This window comes from Hyposmocoma kahamanoa, unplaced genomic scaffold (genome assembly GCF_003589595.1).
Source record: "Hyposmocoma kahamanoa isolate Upper Pololo Valley unplaced genomic scaffold, ASM358959v1 270, whole genome shotgun sequence".
In the NCBI taxonomy this organism is placed as follows: Eukaryota; Metazoa; Arthropoda; class Insecta; order Lepidoptera; family Cosmopterigidae; genus Hyposmocoma; species Hyposmocoma kahamanoa.
This window is the reverse complement of record NW_020653770.1, coordinates 2,943,136-2,967,979: the sequence shown is the minus strand read 5'-3', so window position 1 is coordinate 2,967,979 and position 24,844 is coordinate 2,943,136.

Here is a 24,844-nt window from a genome sequence, read left to right as displayed (position 1 = left end):
ACGACATCATTTAACCCGAGAAGTGATGATGCGAGCCGTCGGAATGTTGGAAGCTGGTTCCAGGCAACGTGCTGTGGCTTTCACTCTTAACACTACACAGAGCGTCATAAGTCGCCTCTGGACGCGCTATCGCATGACGGGCAGCGTGGCCGAGCGACATGGAGGACGATCTCGCATCACGACTCGCAGACAGGACCGGTATATCCAAAATACTGCTCGACGGAATCGTACCATGACCGCCATGATGTTGGTTACGAGGCTCCACAGCTCCTCAGGCTTGCTAATAAGCGATCAAACAATCCGAAATCGTTTACGTGAAGTGGGTCTGCGATCCCGAAGGCCGCTCAGAGTTCCACCTATTGCACCCTGCAATCGCAGCACCCGTTTACGATGGGCTCGCGAACACAGAAACTGGGAGGAAGAAGACTGGCGCTATGTGTGCTTTTCGGATGAATCCCGCTTCGGTATGAGACCGGATACAAGACGTAGGTACTCGAGTTTGGAGAACATCTGGACGTCATGAACGTTTGAGATATTGTCAGGAAGTTCATCCATATGGTGGGGGAACAATAATGATATGGGCCGGTATTTGGATCGGCGGAAGAACCGATCTCATTTGGATCAGGGGTAACCTCAATGCTCAAGTTTACGCAGAGGGGATTGTTTCAGATGTTATCATCCCTTTGCGAGGCCAGTTGGGTGATTCATTTCAACTAATGCATGACAACGCACGTCCACACACGGCTAGAGTCGTAACACGCATTCTTGCCGAAGCTCGTATCAACGTTCTGCCGTGGCCTGCTCAATCGCCAGACCTCAATCCAATTGAGCACGCATGGGATATGCTTCAAAGAAGAGCTGTGCCGAGTATGCATACCGTACATACTCTACAACAATATTTTGACTTGTTACAAAACACGGCCATTCCTCAAAGTGATTTTGATGAACTCATCTTAAGCATGCCAAATCGCTGTAATTGTGTGATTCGTGTTAATGGTGGAAATACAGATTATTAATTTTCTTATCTTTACAATAAAAATGAGCAAAATCATCATTTTCGCCATTTTTTTGTCATTTAATTGACGCCGTTAATTTGAGTTTTTTCCCACAATTTGCAAAAACATCAATTTTAGTTTATTTTAATTAAATATAGGGGTAAGCGGTTAAATAAAACATAAGCATTAAAGTAAGAAGTCGTCCTGGAAGACTGGATTTGGTAAATATAGCTTAAATATTTTTTATTTCAAAAATATTCACTTGATCCCTAGACACTTTTGATGTGTGTATTAATACAAAGATTAAACACTCAGAAATAATTCCCTCGATCCGGCCGGATTCGAACCGACGTCTTCTTGCTTACCTATCATTTTCACTCCTTGAAAGGAGTGCTCTTTAACTCAAAACTCATCTGTAATGCTATAGTATGGCATCGCAATAGCTCATAATCTTTAACCGACTTTAAAAAAGGAGGAGTTTCTCAATTGGAATGCATTTTTTTATCTGTTTGTTCCGCGATTACTTCGCCATTTGTGAACCGATTTTGATGATTGTTTTTTTGTTGGAAAGAGTGTATCTTAGTGTTAGTCCTATTTAAATTTGAAAAACATATTCCACCTCTAAGGGTGGCAAACTAGGGGTGAATCCGAATTCGCGTGCTTTCCGGTAACCGATTTCAATAAAACTTGGCAAATAGATGTGATTCCACGAACCCTTGAGGTCGTTTTTTTTTTATAAATAAATAAAATTATTAAAATTAAATTAAACGTCAAGCAGTTTTCGAAACATCGATGTCTGAACATCACTAGTTCAAAAATGTGATTAAATTCTTATGCTCCTAATACCGAACCACTTTCGTTTCACATAAAAACTTTAAATTGAGCATGGAATTAGGTCATTGGCTCATAAAAGAAACAATCAGAAAACAGCTTAAAAAGTCGAAACTTAAGACTTTCTATAAAATATCAAGTGACGTAAAGAACTAATCATATCAGAACTACTGCCACTGCGCCCGTCACTCTGATACATAAGTTGACAAGCCCCATGTGCCTGTAATTTCACCAAAACTACAATAACAATAATAATAAAGAAACTATATTACTATCTTCAATTTGCGAAGTTGTAACAATTACTAAGTGTAATAAAAAGTGGTTTGGATGACAGAGGTAAGACCAATTACTCTACAAGATTAAGTTCTTTATTGTTTATCTTGATGCTAGACCACAAGCACAAAAAAACAATACAGTACAAGAGTCTACACGTAGCAGAAGTCTCTCACTACAATTTTTTTTTTTTTTATTGTGACTCGGCAAAATGACTGCACCGCGCCTGATGGAAAGTGCGAATACAGTCCAGAGATGAGAGTAACGGATGGAAAACACAAATATCTTCACTCCGTCACTATCATTTTGCCGGTCTGGCCAAATGCTTCTTCACACTACGTTTGAAGGACCCGATGTTATAGAGGGGAGGGAATACATGCGCCGGGAGTTGGTTCCACAATTTCATGGTGCGGCATAAAAACGAATTGCCAAACTTTTTAGTGCGGGACGGTATTGAACTGACCGTCCAACTGTGGCAACGCAGTCCGGCACGGGTGGTCCGCTGATGGAAAGGAGAGGAAGGGATAAGGTTGAATAACTCTTCAGAGCACTCACCGTGGTACAGGCGATAGACTTAGGATAGAGAATTAGGACGTAATACCCTTTTTAACCGACTTTAAAAAAGGAGGAGGTTCTCAATTCGTCTGTAATTTTTTTTGTATGTATGTTACGCGACAACTCCGCCATTTGTGTGGTGGTAAACTAGGGGATGAATGACTTTTGAGGTCGGTTTTTTAACCGGAGGTTAGGTTATCGAACATTAAGTCTAGACACTCCTCAACGAAAAATCAGAACACCGTTGCATACTTGTTAATAGACGATAATAGTCTAACTGCAACACGGGATGCGTATTGCTTGGTTAGAAATTAAGTTTACGTTTTATTTTAAATTGTATTCTTTTGTCACTTATATTCTGGAAACCGAACATTAAACATCTCTCTTACACCCAAAAAAGCTATGGCATACTATTGATAACTTTACAAATCGCAAAGGCGTTAAAAGTTCTAATACAAAATTACTAGAAAATTATGTTCTCACCTGTAGAATCAGTTAATCATGTCAATAATTACTTTGCTAATGTAGGCAGAATTTTGGCGGAAAATATTGTTACTGGGCTTTCTGATTTACGACCCGTCGCATTGCCAATTAGCACATCCTTTGCACTCTTAAGGACAGACTGTCAAGAAGTTTATTCTACTCTGATGAACCTCAAATCTGATAGTGCGCCTGGTTGGGATAATATCCCTACCAAACTTTTAAAGATAGGCTCTGAAAGTGTTGTACCCGTAATCACGCACTTGACTAACCTATGCTTTGAACAAGGTATTTTCCCACTTCCTTTAAAAACTGCCATTATCACGCCAGTGTACAAGAGTGGAAGCAAGGACACTCCCAGTAATTATCGACCTATATCAGTCCTAACAGCAATATCCAAAATTATTGAAAAGCTGATAAATTCACGACTCACCAGCTATTTGAATACAAAAAACCTCCTGTCAGATTCTCAATACGGTTTTCGCCACGGTGTGTCAACAGAAAATGCGGTGTGTGCCCTAGTCACACAAATTGTTACCCAAGTAGATTCTGGAGATAAATGTGTCACAGTCTTTTTAGACCTCAAAAAGGCCTTTGACACTGTATCTATTCCAATTCTTGTGCATAGGCTTGAAGAGATTGGCATCAGACGGACACAATTACTACTTTTTGAAAACTACCTACACAATCGGAAACAGTTCGTAAAAATAGGCGGTTTCATCAGCGAGGAGGAGGACGTGACCTTTGGTGTACCGCAGGGATCAGTCCTGGGACCGACCCTGTTTCTTATTTATATAAATAATTTATGTAAAATGAAATAGGACAATGGACGCGTCTTCTGCTACGCTGATGACACTGCCGTTGTATTCACCGGTCATTCATGGGAGTTGGTACGTAACTCTGCGGAAAAGGGACTACGTAAAATAGCGAAATGGTTAAACACAAATTTGCTAACTCTTAACACATCAAAGACAAACTACATCTGTTTCACAATAAATAATAGCACTCAACCTAGCGATAACTTCTCGTTAAAAATCCATATCTGTGTTAATCGTGATACGTGTTCATGTGAATCTATAACAAAAGTCTCGTCTGTAAAATATTTAGGGGTAATGGTCGACCACCGCTTATCGTGGCACGATCATATAGAGCTACTAAAAACAAGAATCAGGAACCTTATATGGATTTTTAAAAAACTTAGACATGTACTTACTAAAAAACTTATAAAAGATATTTACATACAACTAGCACAATCGGTTATATGTTACTGCTTGCCGGTTTGGGGAGGTGCTAATAAAACTAACTTTTTACTCCTGGAAAGGGCTCAACGGTCCTTGTTAAAGGTAATGTATTTTAAACCTTATAGAGTTCCTACAGAATCCCTTTACCTAGAAACGAATGTTCTTATCGTCAGGAAGTTATATGTTTTACATACAATCCTTCGAGCTCATAAAGCTCTACACTTTAATCCTGCACTTTTCCAGAGACGGCGTCATTACCGGGTAGCTCCCGAGATTAGGGTACGTACGACGTATGCTCAAAGACAATTTATAAAATTATCCACCTATCTATACAACCTTGTCAACAAAGAAACCAATATTTATTGTAAAGCTTCCCGGGAAGGTAAAAAGATACTAGAGGATTGGCTAAAAATAAAAACGTATGATGACATTGAGGCTCTAATAAGGATTGGTGAGTAACCTCCTAAAATAAATAAATAAATGCATAATAAATTAAACCAATATTTATTTACACAACCAGATATGTAGTACTTATACGTTCTGTTACGCACGCAAGCACACACATACACACGCACACACACACATACAAACACACACACACACACACACACACACACACACACACACACACACGCGCGCACGCACACATACACGCATGCACACACAGAGACTTACAGACTGACACAGACATATACCATACATACACATTAACTATCCGCATCTTTCTTAGTTTTATTTTAGTTAAATATTTACGGATAAAAAAAAAAAAAATAAATTGTAACCCTGAAGAGCGGGGCTTCTAACACAAGTAACTTCTACTTACGAGTAGCCCCAACAATGGATACTGTAATTACTTTTATCTAGTAAATAAATGCTTCTTTTTTTTTTCTCTCTCTAAAAATCAAGTTATTTCACTTTATGGCCTACGTACATCCTTTTAATAATATGAGATGGCGATCCATACCAGCAAACTTATCTTTTGTGAAGAATAATACATTTGAATAAGACAGCGATGAAGATTGCAAGACAGAAAAAATTACCATCAAGAAAGAAAAGGAACAGAAAATCAAATTATAGAAAATCAAGAAGACCGTCAGAAGAAAAGTTATTTTAAAAATAATAGACTATTCTGTACCTCACGTCAATATGCGTGCACCTTGTATGCGGATCGTTTTCTTTTGAGCTTTACTTGATGTATTTGGAGTAATAGCAGAGAATAAAAAAGTAACGTAATAGTTAAAATTTCGTTACAGTTAATTTTATGCGAATGTTGACTTTTTGTTTGATTGTTGTTGATTTTTAATTTATTGTGTAGTTTCCTTGGTACGTTAATAACATAATAATTGAATCCTTTATATCTTGTTTATTATTTGTCCTAAATATTTTCCTGTAAAACAATTCTCTCTTCGTTACAAATTTTATATCACTTCATCTATAGAAACTTCAAGTCTCAAACGTCACCGGAATCATATGTGGAATAAACTATCAGGGTGTACATACTCGCTCCTACAGCATGCCCTTCTGGCGAAAGTGTCTGGCAGCGTACTGACTCAAGGTCGGTTCCCACCTGGGCACCTTCAGGTCCGTTACCTAAATTTTTAAACGGGTTAAAAGCCTTCAGCTCTGTCTTATAACCGGTGGCCCAGTCAAGGACCATCAGCGATCAAATGCAAGTGCCTTTCATAAAAGAAATTTATTTAGTTTATCGAACCTCAATAATTAGTATTTAGCGGTCAGTCGATGTCTAAGGACGCATTTGCATCATGTCGTAATGTTTTAATTTTATCGTTGGATGACAGTCATGCCTAACGGTTCCCATTGGATCATACCGACAAATTTATCGTTTCACGGCAGCTGCCTTGTTGTCGCCGGTCTGTCGTCGTAACGCCAAAAAGTTGTGAACTACAGTTGATTTGTGAACAACTTCATTTAAATGTACATGTCACGACACTTCAAACTGCACGACTATCTGTCGTCACAACGTAATGGGAACGCGCCCTTATTTTGTAATGGCTGGTAGAAAGTGGTCCTTCGAGCCGGATATTTGCTGATTGACGCTGGTAATGTTATAAAAAGATTCGCAAGAAACTACATGACGTATGCCAAAGAGAAAACCGTCACTAGAACATAATTAATGAGCGCTTTACTCCCGACTTTGACTCCCGTCAACATACTTATCGATACGGAATCGCATTAAGTCAGCAAAAGCTTTATTTCCGTGTAATAAAACGAAAAAGATGTTTTACGTTTCTGTGGTCCGAACGAAAGCAAAATGAGTAACGTCTTTTCAGCTCTTAGATATATGTCAGCATCCATTTAGATATAATAATAATAACGCACACTCTCAACATAGCCCCGCACTAGGGAAACCCTGTGTCGCGGGTGCCATGCACACACACACATAGACAACCACAAACTACACCCGAACTTACGAAAGAAATAAATGTAGGCCATACAAATATTTCTCCCGGACCGGGAATCCAACCTAGGACCTCTGCGTGGCAGTCCGGCATGGTAACCGTTCGGTCACAGAGGCAGTTAATAAATAATATATGTCTATCTAAATAGACGCCGCAAATGTACATACTTTGTGTACCCAATGTAAGCATAAACGCTTAGTTGCCGCTGCTACACTACAGCCCCCGTAGTATAGCGTCTCGAAGCTATTATATCCACATTTAGCTGTCAAATTCGAGTGACAAAATTTTATAATTTCATCACAATTAAATAGCGAAGCATGGCGAGCACCGTGAAGTCACATGTTTATGTCATCGCGAGCCGCGGGCGACCAATGACTGCAAAAGATTAATACGGTACCAAACAGACTACAAGGTCACAGCTGATTTTAAAATATTTGCACAGTAATTTTATCAACGTAATAATTGAGCGCGACAAACGAGATGAAAAGACATTTTTAGTTTCGTGGTTTTCCGCAACGATGATTAAACGCCGAAAATATCTATATATACGCAATTTCATATCGTTGTCCTTGTTCTTCAAAATGTATAACAATAGTTCATTACCAAACAAACAAACTTACTGCCTCTGTGGCCGAACGGTTACCATGCCGCAGACTGCCACGCAGAGGTCTCAGGTTCGACTCCCGGGCTGGGAGAAATATTTGTATGGTCGACATTTATTTCTCTCGTGAGTTTGAGCGTAATTGGTGGTTGTCTATGTGTGTGTGTCCATGACACCCGCGACACAGGGTTTCACTAGTGCAGGCTATGTTGAGTGCGTACTTTATTCTTATTATTGAACTTAGAGTTATGAACTGATTTAAATATTCTGTCATGCTACGGCCACAGAACGCGCCCGGCCGTTATGGTAGTTAAACATCAGTCGAAAACGCGAAAAATGCCTAGTTAGAAACTGCAAAAATACCCCGGCTATGAGAAAATAAATAAATAGGACGTTTCCTTCCACAGTTATGTAATTTTGTAATCAGAATATGCACAATTTATTTTAAAATCAATTATAATTTTGGATGAATTTTGAGTAAACAAATATCGTGCAAACGAGTGTATGCCGCGTGATTCGTAATATTAGACTGCGGCTTTTACTTGTTACGATACGCTTATGATCCTTCTTTATTAAGCCATGAATATCGAAGAGCGACATTTTCGTAAGTATAATGCATTCAGTTTCGTAATACGGCCGCTTCGGCATGTTTTTGGTGAAGTTTTACATTTAGTGATGTTTTCTCCAATGAGTAAACATCACTAAATGTAAAACGACAGACAGAACGACTGTCGTCCGACGATAAAAAAACGTCACGATGAAAACATGACGACAGATTGTCGCAACTCCTATTGTCATCACGATTTATCGCTGTCCGCACGTATTCTGCTCCCTGCCCTCCCCTCTCATATATATAGGTATATATATATATATTAGCAAGTGGCGGGGCGAACAAGTCACGCCTGTCTATAACAGTTGCAGTTCCACTCAGAGCTTTAAATCACCCTGAGGGGTACTGCCACTGCGCCTGTTACCCCGTGAGTAAGTTGACAAGTCCCATGTGTCTGTAATTTCACCAGCACTCTTACTATTCAAAACAGGAACGTAATAATTATCTCACATTACAATACTGCTTGGCGGCAGAAATAGGTAAGTAATAAACTACCAAAAGAATTTTCTTTTTATACACATATAAGTGGGGTACGTAAGTGATTTAAGTTTACGCATAATATGCAGGCACAGTTAGTGACAAATGTTTCAAATGCCAAAGCAAAAGGACAAGTATTCTTTGAAACCTGAAATAGTTGCATTCTTTTAACTTTTCAAAAGTCACGACAAACGACAAACGACGGGTAGAACTGGGCGTTCAGGGCGTGGAAAGCAGTTTTCACCTTTTACGATGGTAAGGGCGAAGCGAGTGGATGAGGGAAAACGATGTGTTATCTCGTCCAATCTCTTGCACGGCACTTGCCCGCCGCATGCCTCCGTAACGAGGTCCTCCGGGCACCGAATGCGGTGCTCTAACGGAAACAGGTCTTCGAGTCTGGATGATGTGTATTGTGTTTCATCACCAGCATAGGTCTAAAGGAAGGAACCAAGATAAAACAATGGACGAGAGAACGAATTGATACAAATTTTCACCAGACACGTCGCACCCTTTGATAATGCCATTAATATTTAAATCTTAGGATTCGAAATATTACGTTTATGCTGGTTTGAATAATTGGTCTACAAATCGTAATTAGTTATTGTTCAGCGAAGGGCAAATATTTCATTATAATGGATTTCGGGTGTACTTAAAGCAATACCTGTACCTATTTCTGCCGCAAAGCAGTAACGCTCGCGTTACTGCGTTCCGATTCTGAAGGGTATCCGATTTGTATTCATTCCGAACCCGAGACTACTAATCTAAAAAACTGGGACCCACTTCTGATGTCGCTTGTATACCTAGAGATAATATTTAATAATCCCTGTGACATTTCGGACCGTCATTTCTCGAATTCGGAACTGATACGAATAGGACGTAGTGCGCAAGCGCTCTAAGAGGTGGAATATTTTCTTTTTAAATGGGACTGAGGTACCCTCTTTCCAACAAAACAAGAATCACCAAAATCGGTTCACAAATACCGGAGTTATCGCGTAACAAAAATAAAACAGTCTAATTAGATAGATCATTGACTTAGAAATAAATGGACGACGGGTCTAATACAAAAACCACGAAAAAAATGTCCCAAGTCAACCTATTTAAACGTAGTGACATGTAAAGGAATATGAAAAAGCTAAAACTTTGAATTTAAATTGTAATGTCATCGCAGTACTGTCTAATTTTGCTAGCTTCGCTGTCAGTCGACCAAACGAAGACTAAAGCGTGAATGACGCTCTGTATACGATTTTAACGCCCTATAAGTTCGGACACTTTTTAGCGCGGACCCGACGTCCATATAATTGTAAGTCAATGAGATAGATAGATAAAACGTTGATTTGGATCTACGGACACACATATGTACATAACAAAAGAAATATGTAATACAATAAAAAAAAGGAAAAAAAAAACAGCAGAGTCGCAGCACTGCCGAACACCCAGTTATGTATGTATGCTGTAGCAACGCAAAAAGGCCATAGCTTGGCGTCGGTGTTTACTCAGGAGCAAACCGCTGATTTTCAGCTATAACCTTTAATAACATAACCAAATTATAAATGGAATTAAACGTAATTATTATATAAAAGTCAATTTAATTATAAATAGGTATTATGCTATTACACAATGCTATGCAGGCAATTTTCGCTACCTAAGCAAAGCGCTGTGGAATACCCTTTTTTTGAGAGTCTAGAAGAAGTGCATTGCTTAATTGAGAAACTCTTCCTTTTTCTGAAGTCGGTTAAAAAAACTATTCTAATTGTTGAATGCTGTTAACTTCTACGATTGGACCCGCACAACGTATCACGACAAAGCGCGTACAATGTGTACAATATGTTTCTGTGTACCTACTAAGTCTTTGATAGTCGAGCAGCAATTAACGAAACAAAGATAGCAATTTACAATCTGAGCCCTAGATTCTCTTTGAGAAATAAGTATAAAGAGATTAACATTGTTATGCTAACGTCTCAGTACATTTACGAAAATGTTATTTATGTTAAGAAGATTAGTAATGTTTTTATGAAAAATAGTGACAGACATAACATTATGGGCCGTCATCGCAAAGTCACAAATTCATTTAAGGGGCAATGTCTAAGCTTCCATAGTAAGATTCTCGTTGATATTCAAAATTTTCCATTTACGAGGTTTAAAACTACCGTGAAACAAAAATTAAGGTTACACAGTTTCTGCGCACTTGATCAAAGTCAAAGTCAAAGCATCACTTATTCCATAGGTAGAATATATTTACACTTGAAAACGTCACATTTAAGCAACTGCTCGTACACTAGGCTGACTTCCCTGAGAAGAAATAGCAAGAAACTCTAGGGATTGCTCTTGTCAAATAAACTAAAACGATATGAAAAACACTTTGAATCAAACTTGTGTGGAATCTAATTCTATACAACTTTATCTAACACGTAGTCATCAGTATTCTCGGGACAGCCTCACATTTTAGAGAACGCGTCCCCAGGTGGCGGATAGGGTAAGGCTCGGCAGATAAGTAGGGTTGGAGGGAAATAAAATACCTCCCGCGGACCAACGGGCCGGAGATGGACACTCCGTCATCAAACCCCCGATGTAAGATCCTCCAACATATTTAGAGTAAAGGTCGTATTCCGTGCACCCAGCACTGGGAGCTATGCAGCACATCGAGTTGCATAGCCCCCAGGTACTGTCGACAGAACGTCACTACATATCACGGTTGGTACGAGAAGCCATCGAAATCACGAAATACAAAACATTTGACCGTGACGATGGTTTTAACCTGTCCAGTGCATGGAATCCGGTCCTTAGTGCGAGCAGTAACAAAAACAAAAACACCTCGAGGACAGTTTCGCGTGTGGATACAGTGAGTGTGGTTTGTGTGAAAAAAGTGGGTGACAATTGTAACGCCACAACAAATCGCGATGAAGGTAGTAGTCGTCGTCAGCGCAAGAGGGTAGACAGATATGTCTGCTCTTAAAGCTGTCATCTGCCGCTGTCCAGTCAACCCGTGACCATGGAGCGTACAACCCTTCCGAAATATCGGGAAAATAAAAAAGAGTCATACCGTGGTAAGAAACCTGAAATTAGTGATAATCATTTAGTAAATAACCACGAAAGCCTTAAAATCTATATTTAAACTTAGGAAATGATAATCTTAATGGATGAGAAGAATCCGTGGTAGTGGCCCATTTAGCTCTTACAGGTCGTCTCAATCTTCCATGTTTGAAATATATATTGGTAATGTTAAATATATTTAATTGTATATTAAAAAGAGCGACCCTTAGAGTTGCTCATTCTTCTCAGGGGACTCTGCCTTACGAATGAGCAGTAGACTTCATTAACATGACGTTTTCAAGTGTAATTTGCTTACTTACGAAACAAAGATGATTTTAATTTGAATTGGACAATAACGCTTTGTAACATCAGATTTTAAAGAAGCTACTCACGCGCGTTGGGTAGCAAGGTTGTACAATAAACCCCGGCGCCCACTAACGGTACGACTAGGCCATGGTTTTTTAGGAGGCGAAAGGTAATTATACTACCAAGAATAAAGCTGCGGCATGCTTAGGGATACCGAGCCGCCGCCTCCGGAATGAATGAATGATATATGTTTGCTTAAAATATGCTTTACAAAAGGTGGTACAAATATACATAATAAAACAGACCTCATATTTACCGATATTAGCATGCAAATCTATGAATATCTGCATTTTAGCAGCTAAATAATTCTAAAGCAATTCGTCGGTAGCCTATGGGAGTACTTAGCCATGGGGACATTAGGGACTAACCATGCGTCGACATACTTAAGGATGCGGTGTCGTACCTTAGGATTGTTTTTGTAATACCAACAATCAACTATTTACAAGCCTGTACATAGCAGTTGCAGTGCCCCTCAGAGCTTCAAATCGCAAAACTTTGAGGGGCACTGCCACTCCCCCCGTTTCCGTGAGACACAAGCTCACAAGTGACATGTACCAGTAATTTCACTAACACCCTTCACCCTTCAAAACCGGGACGCTATAATGCTCATATTACTGCTTGGCGGCGGAAATAGGCGAGGTGACAGTATTTTCCTAGACGAACTCTTTCACAAGGAGCTCTACTGCAACTGAATAAAAAAACCGCGGCATGCTTAAGGATGCATAATTGCCGTCAGTGTGTGCTTGCATTTAGGAATGCCGATGGTGATCCTTCGGAGCCGAGCCGCCCTGTCAGTGGGCGTTGGACCTTAAGAGGGAGCATGCCAAAAAGTTTTGACGTTGGCTCCGCCCAAATTTGTGAAACAAATATATGCCTGAAGTTCGCGTGACATGCGACAGGAGATGTTGAATTTTGCGCATTAAAAGTACCAAATTCGTTTTAGCGGAATAACTCTATAACCTGTAGCATTTCGAGGATGAATCGAAAAAATGTGAAAATTAGAGGTCAATTCGTGATTTTTATCTATCGAGGAAACTGTATTGTTTTATGTTTCTGATTAGTGTCTATGCTTGAATATAGTGTAGTTACTCATACAATATTTTATTTTTAACTTTAAAGTGGATATACCCCTCTAAAATCAAATCGAAGATTAGGAATTTTTCCTCTGCTCCCTCTTAAACTTCAATGTAATATACAGATAGGCGCTGCGTGTCTTCGTAATTGAACCTTATAGTCTCTTTTTACGACTTCAAGATAACGAAATCGAGTTAATGGAACTTCAGTTAAATAGACGTTCTAGCAATTGACTTCGAGTTATTGCACATCGTGCTACTTGATAATATCTGTAGGTGAGAGGTAAGGGACCTTAAGGCTGCCGTTCCACCAGAGATGTAGTAGCTTACTTTTTCCTATTCTCGCTTAGCGCAGCGCTGGTAGAAAAGGGCTAAGGGAGGTAAGTATTTGTACATACAAAAAAGTAAGAGATGTGTGCGCAAGGGATGCGAGTGAGGAATGTGTGCGAGGTACGCCAGCGAGGAATGTGTGCGAGAGACGCGAGGGGGGAATTTGTGCGAGGGATGTGTGCAAAACTGTAAAGGAAACTAGATCTAATGAGCCATCACCTCCGCTCACAGCTGAAATGACGCCGCTGCTCATCCTTGTACCGTTCTGCTACACACAGCTACACATCTTCGGTACGCATCCACGCACCGCCTAGCTACCTCGCATATCTCTGGTCTCCTTAGTCCATATTTTGGAATTTAGATGTTTTCACAAACATTGCATTAGAATGCTAAAAAATCACAAAATGGTAAACTATATTAAGTCCCATCGTATATTAAAATAAATCAAATCCGCGTATGTAGTATTGGTAAAAGGCGCGTATCTGCTCCAAACCAAATTCCACAGGAGAGGGATTTAACGTTATTACTTTGTTATTTCAATGGCTGGCTCTCATTTTTGCATAGCAAGCATTAATTTATGTGGTCTACGGACTGACAACAGTAGATTCCCGTAAATCACGCTAATTTGGTTGCCACGACCATGCGCAGGTTTGATTTGGTGACTACATTACCCGAATGGAGACTCATAATCATATCCTAGTTACGTGTAATTGCACTATCCCTGACGATATGGTGCAATTACAGGCACATGGGAAGTCCCATGTCAACTTATGTCTCAGGATGACGGGCGCAGTGGCAGTGCACCTGAGATCTTTGCGATTTAAAATTCTGAGTGGCATTGTAATGGTACTGTATAATAATAAAAAAATGTTTACAAAAGCTTTTCGACAATGTAAACTAAGCCTTAGCGAGAAGTAATTGCAAGTGAACAGTCACAAAAAGTTAGAAATTGAAGTCATGAGTTTTCGCCACAGGCTTTCAAACGGTCGACTTCTCAAGAACCAACTGCTCTTGATAATGTATTAGGCAGCATAGTTACGTTTAATATTCTAATTATGTGCTAAATCGTAGAACATCTGCAAAATGAATGACGTCATCAATCACACAGTCTTCGAGTATTCGAGACGACACATTACCGAGTGGTATTTCAGATAGTGATGTCTGTTCGGATATGAAGCACGGCACTAATCCCCGCAACGTAAACTTAGGACGTTACTGGATGCGTCTTTGTAAATGATATGAAAAAATAAATAGTTCAAAGTCAAAGAATCATTTATATTATATTATATTTATTTATATTATATGTATTCCACAGGTAAAATAAATAACACTTGAAAACTACCATGATGGTAGTGAAACATCATGACATTCAATAAAACTCAATTCTAGATTGGAAATTAAACTATTTTTTAATACAGTTGCTCAAAACGTGGTATTTTTTGGATTGTTGTATTGTTGGATTTTTCGCACTAGTGCTTTTTACTTTTCCATTTTTTTTAAATTTACTGTTGTTTCAAATCTTAAACATAGAACTAAAGAGGTTGTATATTTATTTAATATGTTTGTGCTTTGTGACGTAAGTCATTCGTCATTAAAACTTATATTTACTTACAAACATCTTATTTATGTATAAAACAACGGGTTACATTTAAAAATACCAAGATATTTTCCATAAAGATGGCTGATTGAGTATTAACAATGACCGGAGGTGAGTATTACGCGAGACTGTAATAAAATAGTAATTTTAATGTGGCTGAATACTGGCAACAGTTGCCATTGTACTCTGAATTTTTATCAGACAAAGAAATAAAATGAGTTTTTTTTAAATACTGTTTTATTTTACTTTCAATTGAGTTTTTTCGCAAATGCATTAAAAAACGTCGTTTGATACACGTGCGGATTTATCATTTTCACTTGTCTTAAGTCTTGACACTCGCCTCTGACTCGGGCCAAGAAGTCTCGAGACTTATGAATAATGACTAAGTTTCCGCACTTGTATGAAAAATAACTATTTTCGGATCTTATTAATATATATAGGTGTGGAGGTGCTGCTGGTGCTGGGGGCGTTCTGGTGGATTGTAATGGTGTGTAGCCTCGCAGCCTCCAACATCTTATTTAGTAAATTTAGCAATTCAACCGTTGAAAGTCCAGTTTATAGATATTTAATCGATTTTAACAAATATTTAATCTTAAAAATGTAATCTGTATAAAAATAGCTAGTAAACGATTCAAAAAGATAAATAATGATATGTTCGCTACCGCGGTCGCGCAGAGAGTGACGATGGAAAGAAACAAAATCAGAATGCGAGGTAAAATGGAACAATTTTAAATTTAAATATGAGTAGAAGAAGAAAAAACGATACGATACGAATGGAGAGAGGCTATACAAAAAGGTGGGATGACGGTATAAGGAGGTCACACCGTCACATAGGTAATCATTTATTGTTTTTCTTAAACAAACTAATTTTTTTATATTAATTATTTAATTTAATTAATAATTATTAATTTATTAAACGAACGTTTCTTGGCTATTTTTAAATATCATCTTCTTTCAGTTGATGTAGGGAAACGTTGCTTTATTCTTCATTACACTTCTAGAAGCTTTATATCTTGGTATTTTTATTAAAGCGCGCTGTATTCGAAAGTTTGCTTTGTAGCATTGTTTTCGCGTCCGATGGCTCGTTTTGTTACGAGGCACTTTTTTATTACAGCTATAGGACATTTCGCTGATTGAGTTTTGAACAAGAATCAAAGTCAAAGTCAAAGAATCATTTATTTATTCAACTTCAACTAAGAGTTTCAACTAATTTCCTAAATATTTTTAAAGTATAACGTCAAAGTGACATTTTGTACAAGAATGGTGAAAAATACCAAGAAGAGAAGAGAAATTTTGTTTTAGTTTTGTATTTACGAGATCTTCCAAAAAAAGAATGTGTTCCCACGTAGTCTTCTATTTTGTAATATGACTTTTCAATCGAAATATTTTAATGCAGTTTTTAAACTTAGGAAATGTTAATCTTAATATATGCTCCGGAATCTTATTGTAAAAACGTATAAAGTTCCCCATAAAAAAATCGTTTACCTTGTTATAATTATTAATACAAAGATCGAACACTCAGAAAAAACACTCAGAAAAAATTCCTTCGATCCGGTCGGATTCGAACCGACGTCTTCTTGCATACCGTGCCAGACGCTATACCAACTACGCCACGGAACGAACCAACGGACCTCACGAATTTTTCTATGTGCTTGGGTCGTGTTTTTGTACTTGGTCTTTCAACGACTTTTTTAGTCGTAGCGCCATCTATGAGAAATCTTTAACAGATTTATCACCCAGTTAGTACCTTTACAGCTACCAGTCCTGGCGAGATATGTCGCTATTCACTGTATTAATTAAATTTTTTATTAGTTTTGCTCAATCTTGACGTCGAAAATCGATATGGCGATAGTGTAATGAAAAAGCCCGTGTGCATAATTTAGGACATTACGGTCGACTTTGACTATTTATGAGCAATCGTGATGAAAAAACTATAATGCTCAGTTAACATTTACCAATAACTTTATGTGAATTTGTAACGTACAAACACGGGCTTAAAACCGGTCGCGGATCTTCCGGAGAATTCTCGAATTTTCTCAGTGTCTGGAATTCGTGTAGGTACCGTCCGTGATTTTATCGATTGCTTCGCAAAACAGACAGCCACGCGCCAACTCCGACCATTTTATAATAATATTTAATCAATTACGACACCCATGCACCGCTATGGACAAATACAAAATCATTTATTGCTCCACAAAAAGTTGCAACGTTCATGTTAACTATGACATAACTAAAGATTAGTCACCTATGTGAGACTGAAGCCTAAACTAGTCTGTATAACCGCTCACGCGATTCATGCGTCTCTGGAAGCATACCTCATCTAGAGGTGCCGGTGATGATTTTATACCAATTTATCGGATATCGAAGTTATAACAGGTAAAAGAACTAATACTAATTGCTATTTCGTTAACTACTCTAGCAAACCATAAAGTTTTTAATGTCTGGGTCTGTCATTTAAAAAAAAAACTTCAAAAATACGTCACGACAATCGTGTGTGTTATTGTTTGGGCTGGTGATTTCGGTGTTTATTTATTGAAAACATACCGTAAGTAGCGTTTTTTAAGTTTACCCTGAATATAAATGTTTATAAACTATACTTTAAGGAGTAATTTCATGGTAAACGTTAGAACCACTCAAACGGAATATTATCATATTTATCCAAGTAGACCAAACATTTCATTAGTGCTTTTTAAGTGCAGGATTTGCGGTGTATTACTGCATTTTATTTGAGATGTTTTTGTTGTAGTACGGAGGGTATTTATTTAGCAATGCAGAATAATAATTTTTATTTTTAAAAACGTGTATTTAAACTGAGTCCTTTTGTAATTTGCGAAACAAATGGCCGCCATTTTGCAATAGGATGAGCGCATCGCGTGAGCGGATAAGAGGTGTATCGATCCCACATGTATATGCCTAAAAATTTGCTCGTAGAAATTTATGAAAAAGTTCGTGCATGGAAAGTATCACCTTACTTATTTAGACACACGAACGCGCGCACACACCAACCATAGTTTAAAAGCTGTTTTTCTTATAGCGTGTGGAATGTTTGGCTTTATAATGTTTGCAACTAAAGCCGGAGGAAGACGTAGCGTCTATCATACATTTTTATTTAAAATTAGTAAGGACGCTGAAGTTCAACCTTATCTTAATATGTTTCTTGTTTAATAACGTCACCTAATTTTGAGATAGCATGCAATTGTATTGAATAAATAAAGAATAAAAAAAGAATTATTTCTACCGCCAAGTAGTTAATGTAAGCGTTACAGCGTTCCGGTTTAAGGGCGCTGGTGAAATTACAAGCACGTGGGTCTTGTCAACTTATGCCTCAAGGCGCGTGCCCATTATGTCGTAACGTTTTATTTATTGTAGGACGACTGTCGCGACTAGCCTGTGACGGTGTGACCTACTTATATCGTCATTCCACCTTTTTGTATCGCCTCTCTCCATTCGTATCGTATCGTTTTTTCTTCTACTCATATTTAAATTTAAAATTCTTCCATTTTACCTCGCATTCTGATTTTGTTGAACATACCATTATTTATCTTTTTGAATTGTTTACTAGCTATATTTATACAGTTTACATTTTAAAGATTATATTTGTTAAAACCGATTAAATAAACCGATTAAATATCTATAAACTGGATTTTCAACGTTTGAATTGCTAAATTTACTAAATAAGATGTTGGAGGCTGCGAGGCTGCGGAGGCTATTACTGCTATCCAGGCTACACACCGTTACAATCCACCAGAACGCCCCCAGCACCAGCAGCACCTCCACAAGCCTGTTCCCACATCACGACTGTCTGTCGTGGACGTTTATTTTATCGTTGAACGACTGTCGTGTCTAAATGTTCCCACTAGATCGCGACGACAATTTATCGGTTCACGGCAGTCACCTTGTCGTGAAGCTGCGATATTATAACCTGAACGTTATATATATATTTATATAGAACGAGTTAATCGTGTTGCACTATATGTGAACAACTTCATTTAAATATACAAGCCACGACACCTTAAACTGCACGACTGTCTGTCGTCACGACATAATGGAGACGCGCCCTCATGGTAACAGGTGCTGTAGCAGTGCCTCTCAGATCTTTGCGATTTAAAAAGCACTGCAAATGCTATAGACAAAGACTGGCGTGTCGATTGCCACCAGACGCACGACTTCCGCCCCGACACTTGGTGTTATAGAAATGGGAAACATCTACAAAGCACCCGGTCGGTGTATTGCTGAGTTTATTCTTCAACGTAAAATAATGTTTAAAACTGTGTTGAAGATAATTCAAAAGCCTCAGCAATTTACTGAATTTCAGGCTTCGCCTTATAAGTATTCATGACTGGAGACACCGCAGCTTTTAAAGATGAGTACCTATTCAATTAAATATATAATGAAGAGGTTGCCTTATCCACGAACTCGCAACAAGAAACCCGTTAAATAGGTCCCCGATTCTACGAAGATGCTTTTAATGAATAATGAATTTTTCAGTGTAAAGGAATTTCTTTCGAAGAAATTGTATTTTTATTTCACGCTATTGTATATTATTGTAGTATATTTTTTTAGGTGTACCATGGACCGAGAAGTCAAGAAGACTTCTAACCGCGATATAATATGGCCCCGGCCTAGGGTACTTAGTACCTTTTTGTACACCAGATGTCGCAAGAAGTACCAAACAGCAATTATCAACTATCTAGTGATAACAAACAAATCAACTAGATGGTGCTTATTACACAATTTTTTTATGAATAGTGCCGGCTATTCTTTGATTTTATTTAGAATTTATTTATTTATTTAGTACTACTACGTCATATATACCACAGCATTTGAACATTAAACATAGATACGGTATTACATCTAATATATAATGACAATTAAGGTGTACATAACATTCACTATTAAAATGATACCCTCTCTAAGGTAGTTTATTGGTTTAATGCTAACAATTTATTGCTTAATGCCAAGAAGACAAAATGTGTTAAATTTGAATTACCTAACGTAAAATCGACTAGTCCAAGCATAGAAATAAACGGAGAAAAGTTAGACCTTGTTAATAAAGCAGTCTTCTTGGGAGTGACCTTAGATAGTAAACTTCAGTGGTTTCCACATATATCGTCCCTGGCCAGCAGATTAAGCTCCGCTGCATACGCAGTCCGCAGAATACGTGAGCTTACCGATATTAGTACTGCTAGACTAGTTTACTTTAGTTACTTCCATAGTATAATGTCCTACGGGATTCTCATGTGGGGTAAAGCGGCAGACATTCAAACCATATTTGTATTGCAAAAACGAGCGATTCATTCTGTGTACCGTCTAGGCTCTCGGGTATCTCTCAGAGAAAAGTTTAAGGAGACTGGTATCATGACTGTGGCATCACAGTACATTTACTCAAATATTTTATATGCCCGTAAAAATTTACATAATTTCAATAAGAAAGAAGATATCCATAATATTAACCTTAGAGCTAAGTCCAAACTCATGGTACCACGATTTCGTTTAACCAAGGTAAACAACTCTTTTATGGGGAACTGTATACGTTTTTACAATAAGATTCCGGAGCATATATTAAGTTTATCATTTCCTAAGTTTAAAAACTACATTAAAAATATTTTGATCGAAAAATCATATTACAAAATTGAAGACTACGTGTTAGATAAAGATGTATGGAAAGACGACATGGATCCAGAATCCACACAAATTTGATTCAAAGTGTATTCCATAGCATTTAAGTTTATTTGAAAAGAGCAATCCCTAGAGTTTCTTGCTCGTTCTTCTCAGGGAGGTCAGCGTAGTGAACGAGCAGTAGCTTAAATGTAGCTTAAATGTGACGTTTTCAAGTGTAAATTTATTTTACCTATGGAATAAATAATCTTTGACTTTGACTTTGACTTTGAATACTTACGCATAATCTATAGTAAACCCAGTGACTATTCTCTAAGAAGTCTGTACAAAGAAAAGGGTTTCCTGACTTTAACAGGAATATATATTTTGGAAATATGTCTTTTAGTACGTAATCACAGTAACTTCTTTACTAAAATATCTGATGTACACTCCGTTAACGTCAGAAACAAGGACCGTCTTGTCCTCCCTAATTTATTAAACATCACGATCTTTGACCGCAGCACCTATGTAACAGCGATTAGAATTTATAACCGACTTCCAATGGAAATGAAATGTTTAAATGGTGATAAATTTAAAACTTGTTTAAAAAATGTTTAATTAACAAAGTTTTTTACAATCTTAATCTCTACCTTCAAATCAAAAAGTTACTAGGGATGAGACAGTTTTGCAAATAATTAACATTTTTATATCATTTTTAGGTGATTTGAAACTGAATAATATTCATTATAAACATGGCTTCACGATTTAGTATTATCCATAATCTAGTCGAATTTCGTAGGAAAATTTGTGGTAACTGTGAAAGAGTCTGAGATGAAACCCCTAAAAATCATATGTTTTTGTGTGTTGACATTTATTCTACATCGAATTTGTCTATAGTATGGTTTGTTAAAATTATTATTACAAAGATCGACCAATTAGAAAAAAAATCTTCGTTTCGGCTGGATTCACATTCTTAACTGCCTCCGTGGCCGAACGGTTACCATGCCGGACTGCCACGCAGAGGTCCCAGGTTCGATTCCCGGGCCTGGAGAAATATTTGTATGGCCTACATTTATTTCTCTCGTGAGTTTGGGTGTAATTTGTGGTTGTCTATGTGTGTGTCCATGGCACCCGCGACACAGGGTTTCCCTAGGCGGGGCTATGTTGATTGTGAGCGTTATTATTCGAACCAACACCTTCTAGCAAACCGTGCCAGACGCTGTGCCGACTAAGTCACGGAACGAACTAGTGGATTTTACGAATTCTTCTATGATCTTTATTTTTAACAACGTTTTAGCCGTAGCGCCATCTGTGAGAAATGATTATATTCTAGACACAACTACACAAATTCAAAATTTTTACTCACAATTTTTTAAAAGTAAAACATTCGTATTTCCTTTATATGAATCTTTTTTCAAGTCGGTTTAAAAGGCAAATTGACATCAAATGTAACAATACACAGTTAAGTAAAAGTTCTTGTCATAAGCGTTTACTACGCCTTTTGTTATGTCACGCGAATCAAGGGTCATGCGATTCAAGAGACAACACATAATGTTGTACCATAAATGTACACTTATCGATAATCAATCTATATTATTGCGAGTTTTTTGGATGTGTAATGAATGCTTCTTACAAATATATTTAAATTAACGCTCGTTGAAAGTGATTTTGTTTAATATAAACTTTTTTATATTAAAAAAAATTAATTACAATTCACATAATATAACAATATTAATAATAAGTAATAACATTTTCTTAAACAAGTTCTTCCCGGCCAAGGCATGGCCTAAGTAAGCATGAAAACCCATCACTGTCCACTTCACGAAACTTTTAAATCTACATACTAATAATGAACAATATAAACAGACGAAAGAAAATCTCATACAGCCAACTGCCAAATGTTCGTAATTGCATTGTAATTTAATCGTATGCTTTTTAAAAAAAGACAGTGCAATACTATGTCATATATTACTTTTTATTTTATTTAACAATTTTTTTACTTTTCTATTATACATCTTCTTCTCTTTAGTCTTCTATTATTTCCTCACATTGCTTGAGAAAATGACTATATAAGCCTCGGCGGGAACGGGGATTGCTCGACTTGTATTAACACAAGGCTTCGCTGGCGTTCGGTCTTGTAACTCATACTCGTCCCTTATTTCCCGGCCTCTGCAATAATGTACTATATATAATCTATAATTGATTACAATTAGGGTTATAACACTCATTTTAAATAACAATATTATAATTTTTAAGCTGACTAACGCGCACGCACTCATAGCCTCATACTTGGGAAACCCTGGATCGCGGGTACCATGGACACACATAGACAGCCACAAATTACACCCAAACTCACGAGATAAATAAATGTAAGCCATATAAATATATCTCCCGGCCCTGGAATCAAACCCTCTGCGTGGCAATCCAGCGTTAGGCCACGGAGGCAGTTGAAACGTATTTCAGGTCTACGAAACTTAAATAATATGCCTGTATTCGAGGCAATGAGTAGATAATTTATTATCAAAGGGTGAAAATCTTCAAATTAATGCCGTTTGAAACCCGTTCGTTCTTAAGCCGTCGTCTTTAATTGGAACTGACAAAATCCGGCAAAGTCCTCGTTGTCGTCAAACTACCAAGTCCTTACGGAGTTTTTCTGGAATCTTGTACTTTACGCTCAATTAGAAATTATTAAGAATTTACTTAAAGTAAAAAACTCGGATGCGCCTTTAGCATTTAGTAGCAGTAGAACTGCTTGTGGAAGAGTTTGTCCGGGGTAGTACTGCTACCTTAACTATTTCCGCAGTGGCTCTCAAATCTTTGCGATTTAAAGCTCTGAGTGGCACTGCAACTGTTCTAGACAGGCGTATATCTTACCATCAGGCGCACGACTTGTTCGTCCCGTCACTTGATATTGTAATAAAAAAACTTATAACATTAAAAACTGCCCTAACTATTGCAATATTTTTTGTTAATAAAATAGTTTTAAAAGCGTGGACAATACCTAAGATTCAAATTCTGCACGGGAGTCGATATTATGTTCATATGAATAAAAGTATAAATAAAACAGCGTTTTGTTATCGCATTTATAGATTCTTTAAAATATTTATCCATCTTGGAAATGGGGTTAATGTACTCCTAAAGATCTGGTCAGGAAGTAAAGGCAGGAGTAAAAATAGTTCAAAATTACATGGAACTACTGGGAATGGAGAGAGCGATGCTCGGTATTTCCCTATGTGACAGAATCAAAAATGAGGAAATCCGTAGGAGAACTAAGGTACCCGACATAGCTCGAAGAATTGATCAACTGAAGTGGCAGTTGGCGGGGCACATAGCAAGGAGAACCGATGGCCGTTTGTCAGTGGGACCCCACCAGGTGGACCGACGATCTGGTAAAAGGTCGCGGGAAGCCGATGAATGCGGGCTGCGCAAGACCGATCGTCGTGTAGATCGTTGGGGAAGGCCTATGCCCAACAGTGGGCGTCGTATGAGTGAATGATGATGATGACTGGGAATAAACGAAATTATAGTTAAAATTGTCGATAGTTTTGCAACGCTAAACGCGACTAACGTGAGTGGGTGGTTGTTTTTACTTAATGGCCCCAAACCGCTAGTCATGACATGAAAGCTAGTTTACTTTTTGTTCTCCTCTTTGAATTAATGATTGTAGTTACTTTGTTTTGTTAATAGCACACAAGCCTGAATAGACAAGACTACATGTGAAGTGGTAAAAAGTGAAACACTTGCATTTTTAACCGACTTAAAAAACAAGAGGAGGTTCGCAATTCGACTGTACTTTTTTTATATGCATGTTACGCGATAACTCCAGATTTGTGCACCGATTTTGATGATTCTTTTTTTGTTGAACAGAAGGTAGGTACGTCAGCTGTGGTCCCTTTTAAATTTGGAGAAAATATTCCACCTCTAAGGGAGGCAAACTAGGGGATGAATTCGGTTTCCCTCACTTTCCGGTAACCGACTTTAAGAACACTTGGCAAATAGATGTAATGCCACGCACTTCTGAAGGCTTTTTTTTATAAAAAAGTTATCAATTTTCTGTTTTACGTAATATTTTATGGTACAAGAAAGAAAAGTAAACCTTAAACCGATGCAATATGGTTGCTTCTTTTTTGGAGAATTAAGTAAACATCTCAAATTCGTCGTTGTTCAGCGATTAACCGTTAGATGGCAGCACATTGATAAATATTCCAATATAAAATCAGAACGTCGTATCTTGCAATAACAGGTACTGAGTTTTCAAAGATATGCCATCAGAGTAAAGTTTAAATTATAATATTACAAGTCCAGAATTTGTTATTTCTTTTTAAATTTAAAACTACGACCAATCAATATCAAGATTTTGTAGTGTT